At 36.2% G+C, this 12,718-nt stretch overlaps 2 non-coding genes across 2 annotated transcripts; both read left to right on the top strand.

Moving 5' to 3' along the window:
* The first annotated feature begins 3,093 nt into the window (after positions 1-3,093).
* TRNAS-AGA (transfer RNA serine (anticodon AGA)) lies at positions 3,094-3,175 on the top strand. The gene has a single exon. It is a non-coding gene; the product is annotated as a tRNA-Ser (tRNA).
* Positions 3,176-12,262: 9,087 nt separating this feature from the next.
* Positions 12,263-12,344, top strand: TRNAS-AGA (transfer RNA serine (anticodon AGA)). The gene has a single exon. It is a non-coding gene; the product is annotated as a tRNA-Ser (tRNA).
* The last annotated feature ends 374 nt before the right edge of the window (positions 12,345-12,718 follow it).

Here is a 12,718-nt window from a genome sequence, read left to right as displayed (position 1 = left end):
GAAAAAGATGAATGAAATAGAAGAAAGAGATAGGTAGATGTAAAAGACAGAGGATGGAAAGCCAACATGTGGATGATTGCCCATCGGGAGAAGAGACCACATGAAATCAGCTATCATTTGGCACTATCTACGTGCCAGACAGTGTTCTAAGTGCTTGGTACCTGTTAACATATTTAATTATTTAAACAATCTAATGAAATCATTTCTGTGTTATTATTCCTTCTTTACTGCAAAGGAAACAGAGGCACAGATAAATTGAGTAACTTGCCCAAGGTCACATAACCAATAAATGGGGAAACTAAGACTTAAACTTAGTAATTTAGTCCCAACCTCTCACTTTTAATCTCTAACACCAGACTCAATAGTAAAGAGATGAACAATTTCCCAGGTTTAAGAAAGAGAGCATCACTCATTTATTGCTAGTGGGAGTGCAAAACAGTGCATCTACTTTGGAAGACAGTTTGGCAGTTTCTTACAAAGGTAAAACACTCCTACAATATAATCCAGCCATTGCACTCCTTGGTATTTACCTAAATGAGTTGAAATTTTATGCCTATGGAAAAACCTAACTGCCAAAACTTTGAAGGAACCAAGATGTCACTCAATAGGTGAAAGGTTAAAAAAACTGTAGTACATCCATAGAATGCAATATTATTCAGCAATGGAAAGAAATGAGCTATAAGCTACCAAAAAACACAAAGGAATATTAAATACATATTGCTGAGTGAAAGAAGTTAATGAGAAAACTACATACTGTATGATTCCAATTATATAGCATTTTGGAAAAATCAAAACTATGGAGATGGCAAAGATCAGTGGTTGCTAGGAGTTTGGGGAAGGGAAGGAAGGATGAACAGTTGTAGCACAGGGGATTTTTAGGGCAGTGAAATTCTTTTGTATGGTATGATAATGATGGATATATGCCATTATACATTTGTCAAAACCCATAGAATGGATAACATAGTGAACCCCTAATATAAACAATGGTCTTTAATCAATAATGATTTATCAATATTTGCTCTTCTGTTGTAACAACTGAATCACACTAACACAAGATAGTAATAGGGAAAACTGAGGAGAGGTGCAGTGACAGTGTATGGGAACTCTATACTTTCTGCTTAGTTTTTCTGTAAACCCAAAACTGTCTCTTTTTTTAAAAGTATATTAATTTTAAAAACATATGATTGTTAAAGGTGCTTCTGGTAAGGTCTCAGAAAGAAATGAGGGACATATAATTAGAAAGTGGAAGAAAAGTGATTCTTGATATAAAGTGGCAGAATTAGGCTGAATTGTGTTCTACAATTGCATGAAAAACAACTTGTAAGCAATGAACTTCAATATTTAGCTGAGGAGATTTCCAAGCAAAGTGTGGAAAGTGCATCATGGTTTCTCATGCTGTTTATAGCAAAATATGTGAGGAAAGAGATAAATTGAGAAAAGAACTGTTAACCAAAAAGCCATTTTTAAAAATTCTTCATTTTTTACAAATTTTTCAGCTACACCTTATACAAACGAGGCTTTCAATACAAATTGAAATACATATGTATTGAAATATACATATGTAAAATTTCTGTCCTCAGTGACTTCTCTGTGTAGTTTTAGTACCTGAGTGTACACATAAGAAAGAAAGCAACCATATATAGGTACTCCCTGAATATATAGGCAGAATATTAATTTGATGACCTACTATGTGCCAAGCACTAATAGGAAATACTATCTGCATATAAGGTATAATTTAGTGAATAAAAACCAAAGTTTATTAAATTTTTACTTGGTTCCTAACTCTAAATACTTTACTTGAATCAATTCATTTACTTAACTCTGGGTGCCAAATAGAGAACAGAAAAAGATGGAAATTCACAAAAAATGCGTAAGTTAATAATTTAAGATACAACCTGCCTTAATAATGTATCTTCTTGCACAATGACTAGAATTTTGGTAATAACCAGATTGTTTTACTCAAAAAATACCTAATGAATATCTTGTTACATTGTCAATAAATATTCATGCATAACATGCCTTTTAGCAGCAGCATAATTATTACATCATACTGATGAATAATTTTTTGAAAGAAAAATATTTACTGAAGCTTAATAGATACACACACATACACAAACACAAATATGAAAGTGAACCACTCAACATGTTTACACAAAACAAGCACACTCATGTACCCAGTACCCAAGCTGAGAACCAAAATCATTACCAGAATCCAGAAACCCCATCTGAGGGTAGTGGGACATCCCATCACTACCTCCCAAGGGTAATCATTACCCTGAATTCTACTGTACACCATACACTAGTTTCACCTGTTTCTGAACTTTCAAAAGTTGGAATGCACTATAGTGTATATTCTTTTTTGTCTGGCCACTCAATGTTAGTTTGTGAGATTTCATCCATGTGGTTGCGTGTACTTGTAGTTCATTCTCTTTGTGGTGTGGTATTACATTGAAAAACCCCACAATTTGCCTTTTCTACTGTAAATGAATATTTGGGTTGTTTCCAGTTCCGGCCTAAAGTAATAACTAGACTACTTTTTGTTTTCTATAACTCAACCATGGCTCTCCCTTCACTGAGATCCATTCTGACACGTTTTTAAAATTTTTTCTGTCTACTAAAGCAATGTTGCAGCTGTGTCCAGTCTCTGTTCACTGTTACCCTAAAACAAACAACCTTTGATTAATACATTTAGTTCAAATGCATAACTAATTGCTTTCTGTTTTGTGCACAGAAAAACGCACAGGGTTTTTTTCATACCTGTAACTAGGATGACAGTCTAATTCCACTTCGTTGGGAGGTCAGTTTCGTTCCAGGTGAGAAAAGTACAGAGACCTCAAGTTGTCTGGAAAAGCTGTCACCAAAGCAGTGAGGACTTCCTTTCTAAAGTGCTCTCGATTCCTGCAGCTGCCGGAGAGAGGCTGACCTTCATGTCAAATTTGCACTTCACCTGAGGGTTTATATTCCAATTTGCAGAGTACGTTTTCCTGCATTTTAGCTCATTTTAATCTTTTTTTTTTTCACCTTTTGCCTTTACTTTACAGCAATCAGTGAAACTTCTGTGTAAGGATTTAAATAGAAAGGTAAGTCATTCGTGTAGTCGTGGCCGAGTGGTTAAGGCGATGGACTAGAAATCCATTGGGGTTTCCCCGCGCAGGTTCGAATCCTGCCGACTACGGGCTGTTTTTCTCGGACTGACTGTAACCCACAGGGAGAAAAGCGAAACTCAAATGAAGGTTAAAAACTGGGTTGTCTCTATTCCGGAGACAGACTTTCTTCCGTGGGTTTGGGTTTTGCGACAGTCATTTTCTTTGCCTCTGCATCAAAGGATACACCATTTAGGGTTTAGCGACTACAAACCTGTTTTGCTAGGATTCAGATCATGGCTCTGCAAAGGCAGCTAGAGAGAGCACAGGCAGCTAGAGAGAGCATTTTTAATTTTTCCTTTTTGTTTTTTATCGTAAGGTTCTCACATAGTGCCATCGCCGGCCGCCCCACTGCGCTGCCTGTTCCGGGAAGTGAGGGAGGGACTGGAGTGGACGCAAGGCTAGGCGTGGAAACATTCGGCCTGGACGCTGAATCGCCTTATGTATGGTTGATAACCGGAAGCATAGTCTGCACAGTGAAGTAATAAAGATAATACTGAGCAACCTTATGGGGATTCCTCCAGAAAAGCACCCTGTTTGTTTCTACTTTAGTGCAGTAACGTTCGTCTCTACCTGTCAAGCTGGAGACCGCGGTTCGATTCTCCTGCTGGGGAGAAAAGTTGGACTTTGTCTCTGTACTTCCAATTAAACGCCAAGGATTATAAGTAATATGAAGATAAAAATGGCCTCTCCACACTTAGTGAGTGATCCAGCCAGTTTGGGGACAAAGTTGTGATGTGATATTTACCTCTTGAGTGATGTAAATATGTATATTACGTGTTTATACGTACTTTAAAAAATGTATACATACTTCTAAGAGTATATTCTTTTAAGTATATATATGTGCTTTTCTCTCATGTATATGACAGAGAGAAAAAAGGAAAAGGAAATTCACTAATATTCTAAATATGCTAACACTTAGAGGATGAGGTGGCCAGAAATTCTCTATATTCTTGTAACTTTTCTGTCAGTCTGAAATTATTTCAAAATCAAATTATTTTAAAAGAAAAAGTTAAAAGAAAAAAGACTAATAAAACCATAAATGAAAAATATATTCACTGACATTTAAAAGCACAGATATGTAGTATGAACCAAAGATATGAAAGAGATAAGAAGTAAATTAATGAATACGAATTTAGAACTGATGAAGGAATGGGATGCAAACTGCTGTGGTTAACAAGGGTATTCATAACACGTGAGAAAAGCTAAGTAAAGAGTATATGCCTAAAGCAATATTGTTTAATGATGACTACTTTGCGGGATATGAAAATAAGATGGTACTATAAATCAAAACAGTAATAATATGTAAGATGGGAAATTGTGACCAAATCTAAACTATTCTATGCTCCCTTATGAATAAGGTTAGATTAGATGTACACTCAAAACATGATGCATACTTGGACCAATTGCTGAATGGATGAGTATTAAAATCAGTATTTCTGTGAGCCATGTTCAAAGCCAAACTGCTATTTTTTTTCAAATGAAAGAACATCCTTCCAAGATATAGGAATAAATTTGAAATTTTAATTATTACACTTTGTCATCAACTTTTGGTAGTCAAATTTAAAGGTTAACACAATTGTGCAGCACTGTCAGACACTAGATTATTTCTTCAGTAATTCTGTTGCACAGTTGAGTGATCAATGTCCATTCATTTTCACCTAAAATTGAATCTCATTTGTCTCTATTACTTCCTTTCATCATAGGCAAAATATTCTTTATTTTTTAAAGGAAAAATGATTGATCATGGATAAGAACTATAAAGGCACTGATAAACAATCAGTACAAGAAGGGTTTGAAGGGCCACAATCCTTGAGGGAAGGGAAACACATGAGTTGCACAAGGGCTTGCCCTTGAAGACACATTCTATTTTGCAGCATTTTGGAATAGACTGCAAGTGAAAAGAAGCAGTTGCACTGGACTGAGGAGACACTTGTCAGAGTTTGGGGCTACCAAAATCCATAGGACCAGAGGGTCAAAATTCAGATGATAAGGGAACCACAGAGAAGGAACCTCAAGTTTCCTCACATATAAAATATCCTTACATCCGTCGCTGATTTCTAAATTGCGCACACACAGGAACACGATCCAAAACTCTGTAGGATAAAGCAGCTGGAAGGCTCGTGATTTGTAGAGATTCAGCAGCCGCATAGCTCTGGAGAAACAGAGGTTAAAGTTCATGCCTCCCCAAGTTGGAGGAAATTTAATAAACACCATCAGCTGTCATTTAAGACTTCAGAAGCATTACCCCTTAGTAGTGACAAACCCAGCTGTAAGGCCCACACAAAAGGAGTTAGGACTATGTCTTCAGAGTAAAGGAAAAGTAACATAGACTGACTGTAACAAAAGCTCAATCTTTGTATATTCCAGCAGGACTACCAGAAAACTCTGAATGTTTGGAAAGAAGGAAATATATGTCTATATAATCCATGGTCAAAGAAGAAAACACAATAGAAATTTTTGAATATTTTGAGCTGAATGATAATGAAAACATGCTACATCATAATCTGATGTAGCTAAACCTATTTTTAGAGGAAATGTTTATCTTTAATTGCATGTATTAGAACAAGTGAAGAGTTGAAAGTCAATGATCTAAATAACTTAAGATGCTATAAAAAGCCAGGAACTTAAATGCAAAAAAATAGAAGGAACTATTAAGATAAGTGCAGAAATCAATAAATGGAAGGGAGACATACATCAGAGAAAATCAACAAAGTAAAAGGTTGGTTCTTTGAAAAGACTGTTAAAAAATATACCTTAAACAGGACTAACCAAGAAGAAAAGAGAGTAAGATAAAACACAAAATACCACATCAGGAAGGAAATGTATGGCATTCATATGTATTATAAATATATTTTTGAAACAAGAAGGTATTATAAACATCTTTATGTCACTATATGTGAAGCATTTGATTAAGTTGATACTTTTTTTTGAAAAATATCACAATAGACAAAAAGTAATAAGAAATCTGAATTGTCCTATGCCTATTAAAGAAATTAAATCCACAATTTGAGGAGTTACTCATATAAACTTCCAGGCCTAGATAGATTCTCTTGTGAATTCTTCTATACAAATAAGGATAAAATGAACAGTTTGGGGAAATAAATTTGACAATGGGAGATAAATTACAAGTTCCTTCATAAACACAACTTACCAAAGCAGACACAAAAAGAAATGGAAAGTTTAAATAGCCTGAAGTTCATTAAAGAAATTAAAATCACAGTTACCTTCTGTATTAGTTTACCAAGACTGCTATAACTAAATACCACAGAGAGAGTGGCTTAAACAATACAAATTAATTTCCTCACAGTTCTGGAGGCTGGAGTCCAAGATCAAGGTGCTGATAGGTTTGGTTTCTTCTGAAGCCTCTTTTCTTGGCTTGCAGATAATTACCTTCTTGCTTCATCCTCACACAGTCTGTCATCTGTGCGTGCTTATCCCTAGTGTCTCTTTGTGTGTCCAAATTTCCTCCTCTAAGGATACTAGTCAGATTAAATTAGCACCCATCCTAACAGCCTCATTTTAACTTAATCACATCTTTAAAGGCCCTATCTTCAAATACAGTCACGTTTCAAGGTACTCGAGGGTTAAGGACTTCAACATATAAGTTTGGGAATGGACACAATTTAGCCTACTACACCTTCTGACAATGCGAACACTATGCAAAAACGACTTCATAAAAATCTTAAAACATTTAGCTAATATCACATACATACTTTTTCAGAAAATAGAGAAAGTAAAAACAATTCCCAACTCTTTTTATGAGGCCAGAATAATCTTCACACTAAAATCTAATAAGGATGCTACTAGAGAGGAAATTACATGTCAAACTTTGTGTTAAACATTCTAGATGTAAAACCGATAAACAAAATTATAGCAATCAGATCCAGCATTATAGAGAGAGAACAGTCAAAATAAAAGATAATGCTTGTTTTAGTAACATGAAATTTATTTTATATATAAAAAATCAATCACTTTAAATTTATTACAAAATGTAAGAGAAAAAACAAATTAGTAGATGCAGGAAAATCATTTGAAAAAGTGCAGTGTCACTCATTAAAAGTTTTCAGCAGTCTAGGAATAGAAAGGAAAATTCTTAATCTCATAACAAACATACGCAAAGTCCTACATCTAACATCCTAATTATGGTAAATATTTGACACTTTCTCCCAGTTATTGCGAGCAAGACAACCATGACCACTATCACCACTGCAATTCAACATTGTATTGTGGGGTCTTGGGCCATGAAATAAGACAAGACAAAGAATTAGAAGATATTAAGATTGGAAATGAAGAAATAAGACTGTCATCATTTTAGATAATATGATTAAGTGCTTGGAAAATCCCCCAAATCTATAAATTATTAGAATTAATAATTTAATTAAAAGTAAAAATAGCAAGTTTACTGGATACAAAACCCCATATTTAACTATATGATGTATTCATATATACTGGCAAAAATAGACAATTTTTTGTCATTTACAATAGCAGGAGAACTATCAATATCCTAATAATAAATACAATACTAAATGTAATCAAAATGTGCAAGAGTGCTATATTAATAGCTCCAAATCACTGTGCAGAATATTTTTAATAATATCTAAATAGATGAAAAGATATATCATATTCATTAATTGGAGGACTCAGATTTGATGTATTTGAAATAAAATGCTCAAAGAGGACTTCTGATAGAATTGATAAACTGTCTCTAAAATATATGTGCAGGTGGAAAGGACCTAGAATAATCAAGGAAATCTTGCAGAGGAAGAACAAATCTGGAGAACTTCTATTCCTACATAACAAGACTTATTCTAAAGCTATACTGATTAATAAAAGGTATTACTGGCATAAAGATAAACAAAGAGATCATTGGAACAAAATAGATATGCCCATACAAAACCACATACATGAAACAAAATGTCACTGCAATTCAAGGGAGAGAATGATAGATTTTTCAGAAGGTGGTGCTGGGTCAACTGGGTATACAAAGAAAAACCATGTGGACATTGGCCTCTTTGGTAAACTATTTCCTAAACTAATTTAAGATGGATTCAAAACCTAAAAGTGCAAGGTAAAGTAATAAAAGTTACAGAAGAAAATAGGAAATTATCTTCATGAATTTTAGGTTGCTAAGGATTTCCTGTTTAATAATCACAAAAAGCAACAACCATAAAAAGATTGATAAATTGGACTTCTTTAAACTTAAGAACTTCTGTACATCCAAATACACACTATCAATGTGAAAAGACAGAGTGGGAGATGTTTGTAGTAAGTATATCTGACAGAAGATTTATGTCTAGAATATATACAGAACTTCTTAAAATCAATAAGAAAAAAGGACTAGAGGTAATAAATCAGATGGTGGAAGTCTGGGTAGTATCTCTTGGTACAATGGCTGATAAGCTGATCACTAACAATGAGGGGTCCTCTTTCAAGGACAGTGTCAGTCAGCTTCCTCTCAGTGAAATACAGGCACATTATTTTTAATCCTATGGGAAGGGCCTCCGGTTTTTTTGACAGAACATTTCAGTTTCAATGTCTGTACAGGGTTTAGTAGATTGCCAGTAATTACCTATTTCTATCTCTTCCAAGTGAGCCTTCCTGTACTACAGAGGTTTGAATGTTAAAACTACATTTTCCTAACTCCCTTACAGCTAGATGTGATTTAAGCTGTCTCAAGGTCTCCAAATGTGGAAATAAGGCATCTACTTCTGTTGTTTTGTGCTGACAAGCATTGTCATGGACACACTGGGATTTTCTGCAGAGGAATCCAAGGTGAGGGGCATCAGTTGTTTTGCTAATTCACATGTAGGGGATATGGCATACTCCACCCAGAACATGTGGATCTCAAAGTCTGTCCCCAGACCAGCACCAGCAGCAGCATTTGGCAACTTGCCTAGAAATGTAAATTGCTTTCTGATTGTTCTGTGTTTTCTTAGATTCTATTTGGTACCCATTAATCACAGGGCCAAATTAACCACCAGAGCTGTTTACATTTCCTGCTATCCAGAGCCCACATACTGAACCACCTCTTTTATCTAACTCTCACACATCAAGCCCTAAATAAGCCCAGGGCCAGGTACTAGATACCCAGGCACAGGGTCTATGCCCCTTAAGTTCACTGGAATTAGTAAAAGTAGCTAATCTTAAACTGTTTACTCTGACCTGCCTTTCTTTTCCTATGGAAATCCCAATGCAGACTGTAACTTGTGCCTTTCCCTTACTCTTTCCTGCCTCCTGACCAACACTGCTGCTCCCCACTTCCTCACTGTGGCCCTATGTGATTTCTCCTTTCTAGAGGAACTGTTTCTAGAGAAACTGTGAGTAACATTAAAGTTTACTTCAATGATGTCTTTGGCCTCCAACTGTCATCTCCCACTCACCTTTATAAATTAAGACCTGGGCAAAAATCCCTGGCTGACTTAATTTCCATCATGATAGTTAGGTTTTATACTAAATTTTGAGAGCCACAGCCCTAGAGAGAACACTGCTATTGCAGAGGCCTCCAGATCTCTACACTACAGTTCAGGCAATAGATGCCTGAAATCAATGATTCCAGCAGCAGCATTTTTATTTCCTATTTTCTTCATTGTAGAGACAATAGCAGATACTCTGGGAGACTATTTCTACAAGGTTGTTACAGGAATCATTTCCTCTGGGTTGGATTAGAGCTGGCGCTTTCCTTCATCCCTCTGTGCCAAAAATTCTGTAAGCTTTTGTATTCTTTATTAATCCCCTTTTACTTTGAGAGTTTCTGTTTTTAAGTAAAATTTTATTGACACATAATATAATGAAATATTGATACAGAAAAATTCATAAACCATAATTTTACAGCTCAAGAAATTTCCACAAAGTGAGCACACTTAGGTAGCTAGCACCCAGAATGAGAAACAGAACCATTCTCCACATCTCCAGCAGGCCCCTGGAGATCATAGACTTTCTCAGTTGTAACTACTTTTAATACTCACCTTTCTGACTTGTTTTGCCTGTTTCCAACTATATATAAACAGAATCATGAGATATGTATGCCTTTATGTCTGGCATCACTTCGATACTCTGTGAGATACTCTCAATTTGTGTGTAGTTGAAATTCATTTATTCTCATTGCTCTCCTATTTCTTTGTATAAAAAGCAATCATTTATCTTTTCTATTGCTGACAGATTTTGGATTGTTTCCAGTTTGGGACTAAAATGGGTAGAATGATTTTGTTTCTACAGGTTCATTTCTTTGATCTGAGCTTATTCTACCATGCTTTTTTTTTTTTCAGTCCACACATATTAATGGAGAGGAAAATAAACAAGGTTGAAACTTTCAAGGACCTCTATTTATTTTATTCTAAGTGAAAAAAAGAAAATTGATTAAATTCATTTCACCTTAATCACAGCCATCTTTTTTTTTCTTTTGGGTGATATTTTTGAAAACGTAAAACGTTTGTTTTTTCTTCAGTATTTAACTTCCTTCAATCCAGAGTCTCAAAGAAATTTACTTGAAATATTATAGGTTTGTTAAAAATGTGTAGACCAAATAAAAGGGCAGTGATATGACTAATTATAGCAACACATGTATCACAACTTATTTTTCACTTTCAAATTGCAATTAGTTGTGGTATAACTTGCCATGATTTTTTTAAACTTATTTTTATTGAGTTATACTCATTTTACAATGTTGTGTCAAATTCCAGTGTACAGCACAATTTTTCAGTTATACATGAACATATATATATTCATTGTCACATTTTTTTTCGCTGTGAGCTACCATAAGATCTTGTATATATTTCCCTGTGCTATACAGTATAATCTTGTTTATCTGTTATGCATTTTGAAATCCCAGTCTGTCCCTTCCCACCCCACCCCACCCCCAGCCTCCCTGGCAACCACAAGTTTGTATTCTATGTCCATGAGTCTATTTCTGTTTTGTATTTATGCTTTGTTTTTGGTTTTTGGTTTTTGGTTTTTTTTGGATTCCACATATGAGCAATCTCATATGGTATTTTTCTTTCTCTTTCTGGCTTACTTCACTTAGAATGACATTCTCCAGGAACATCCAAGTTGCTGCAAATGAACTTGCCATGATTTTTAAAGAATGTTTATGTGATTTTCATTTTGATAGGAAAGACAGTTCGAGTACTAGGCTGCTCAGCTAAATTTGGAATATAACTTCTCTACCCAAAATTCAGCTTTAATATTCATCTCAGAGCAGACACCTTTCCATTAAACCTTGGGGTTTCTTAGAGTTAATTTTATCTCAGGGGAATAGCAATCCCTCTTCAAGGCGCTCCCCGCTTCACTCTTCTCTTCACCACACTGCTCCCTCCCTCTCCTCCTCATCCCACTTTGGACTGCGGGACAGATCCCTCTGTCTTGGGTTTCTCCTCCTCTTCTTTGTCCTCCTCCTTGTCCTTGTCCTTTACCTTTTTCTAAAAATTAGATTAAGACCTTCTAAGCAGGTTAGACAAAATCAGTTTCAGGACTTCGGAAAACACTGACTGAGAAACTAAGGTCGAAATATAAGGAGACAAAACAAACAAACAAACTATTGCGTTGGTTAAATTTAGAAAGAAATAGCCCCTGCGTCGTCCAAGAATCAAACCAGATTATGAGCCTGAAGTTTTAGCAATATCATGGAGAGGGAATACCAAGGCGGCTTTCCTCATCATTTTTCGCGCTGTCCACCTGGGACACAAATCGGCGGAAGCAAATTTCTGCCTGGAACCCAACTCATATAGAGTTCTTCATAGAGGAGCCTTGGGCTCCGGGAAGCCCGAACATTCTGGACTAGAACACGGTTAGGTCCTGACTTCCCCTCGGTTTGGGCTAGGTTTGGTGCCACTGGTGGGGATTATAGAACCCCGCAAGGGTCCGCACGGTCCCACCCCCCACCCCCCCAAAGCAGGCAGCGTCCCGGAGTGTGTTATCTGCAGTTTCCTGGTAAAGCTAACTAGCTCATGCGGTGAGGGCTCGGTCTCTCATTTCAGTGCTCAAGATTCCCGGGTTGGCCTTCCTTCCTAATTCTCGTTTCACTTCAGCGTTTCCACTAAATTCACCAAGGATACAGGCTTTTACCCATCTGTTTTTAGCCTGCCACGTGGTTCATGTCGTTGCACTTTCACTCCACAGATGTAGTCGTGGCCGAGTGGTTAAGGCGATGGACTAGAAATCCATTGGGGTTTCCCCGCGCAGGTTCGAATCCTGCCGACTACGGGTTGTTTTTCCTTAATTACCTCAACTGATCAGTTTGACAATACGAAGTTACTCAGAAAGAAACTCAACATTTCTCACTAGGATAGTAGGATAGTGCAGACTTCTTGACTAAACTTGTCCTGCTGTGGTGCACGCAGCCCCTGTAGTGTGATGATTTTTTTTTAAATTGCCTACATAGGCAAAAAACAAAACAAAACAAAACCAAAAACAACTCCAAGCTATACTTGGCAGGGTTCCTGTCGTTGAAAACCCCGGATTTTCTACCCCACAGAATTACATTTTGAGAGAATACAAAAAGATAAATCTTACTTAGAAAGGTAAACTCCATGAAATCCTTGATTCACTATTTTGTTTGCAAGGGATCGAACCTGAGA

This window comes from Vicugna pacos, chromosome 20, assembly GCF_048564905.1.
Source record: "Vicugna pacos chromosome 20, VicPac4, whole genome shotgun sequence".
NCBI classification, from domain to species: domain Eukaryota; kingdom Metazoa; phylum Chordata; class Mammalia; order Artiodactyla; family Camelidae; genus Vicugna; species Vicugna pacos.
This window is presented reverse-complemented; position numbering and strand designations above follow the sequence as displayed.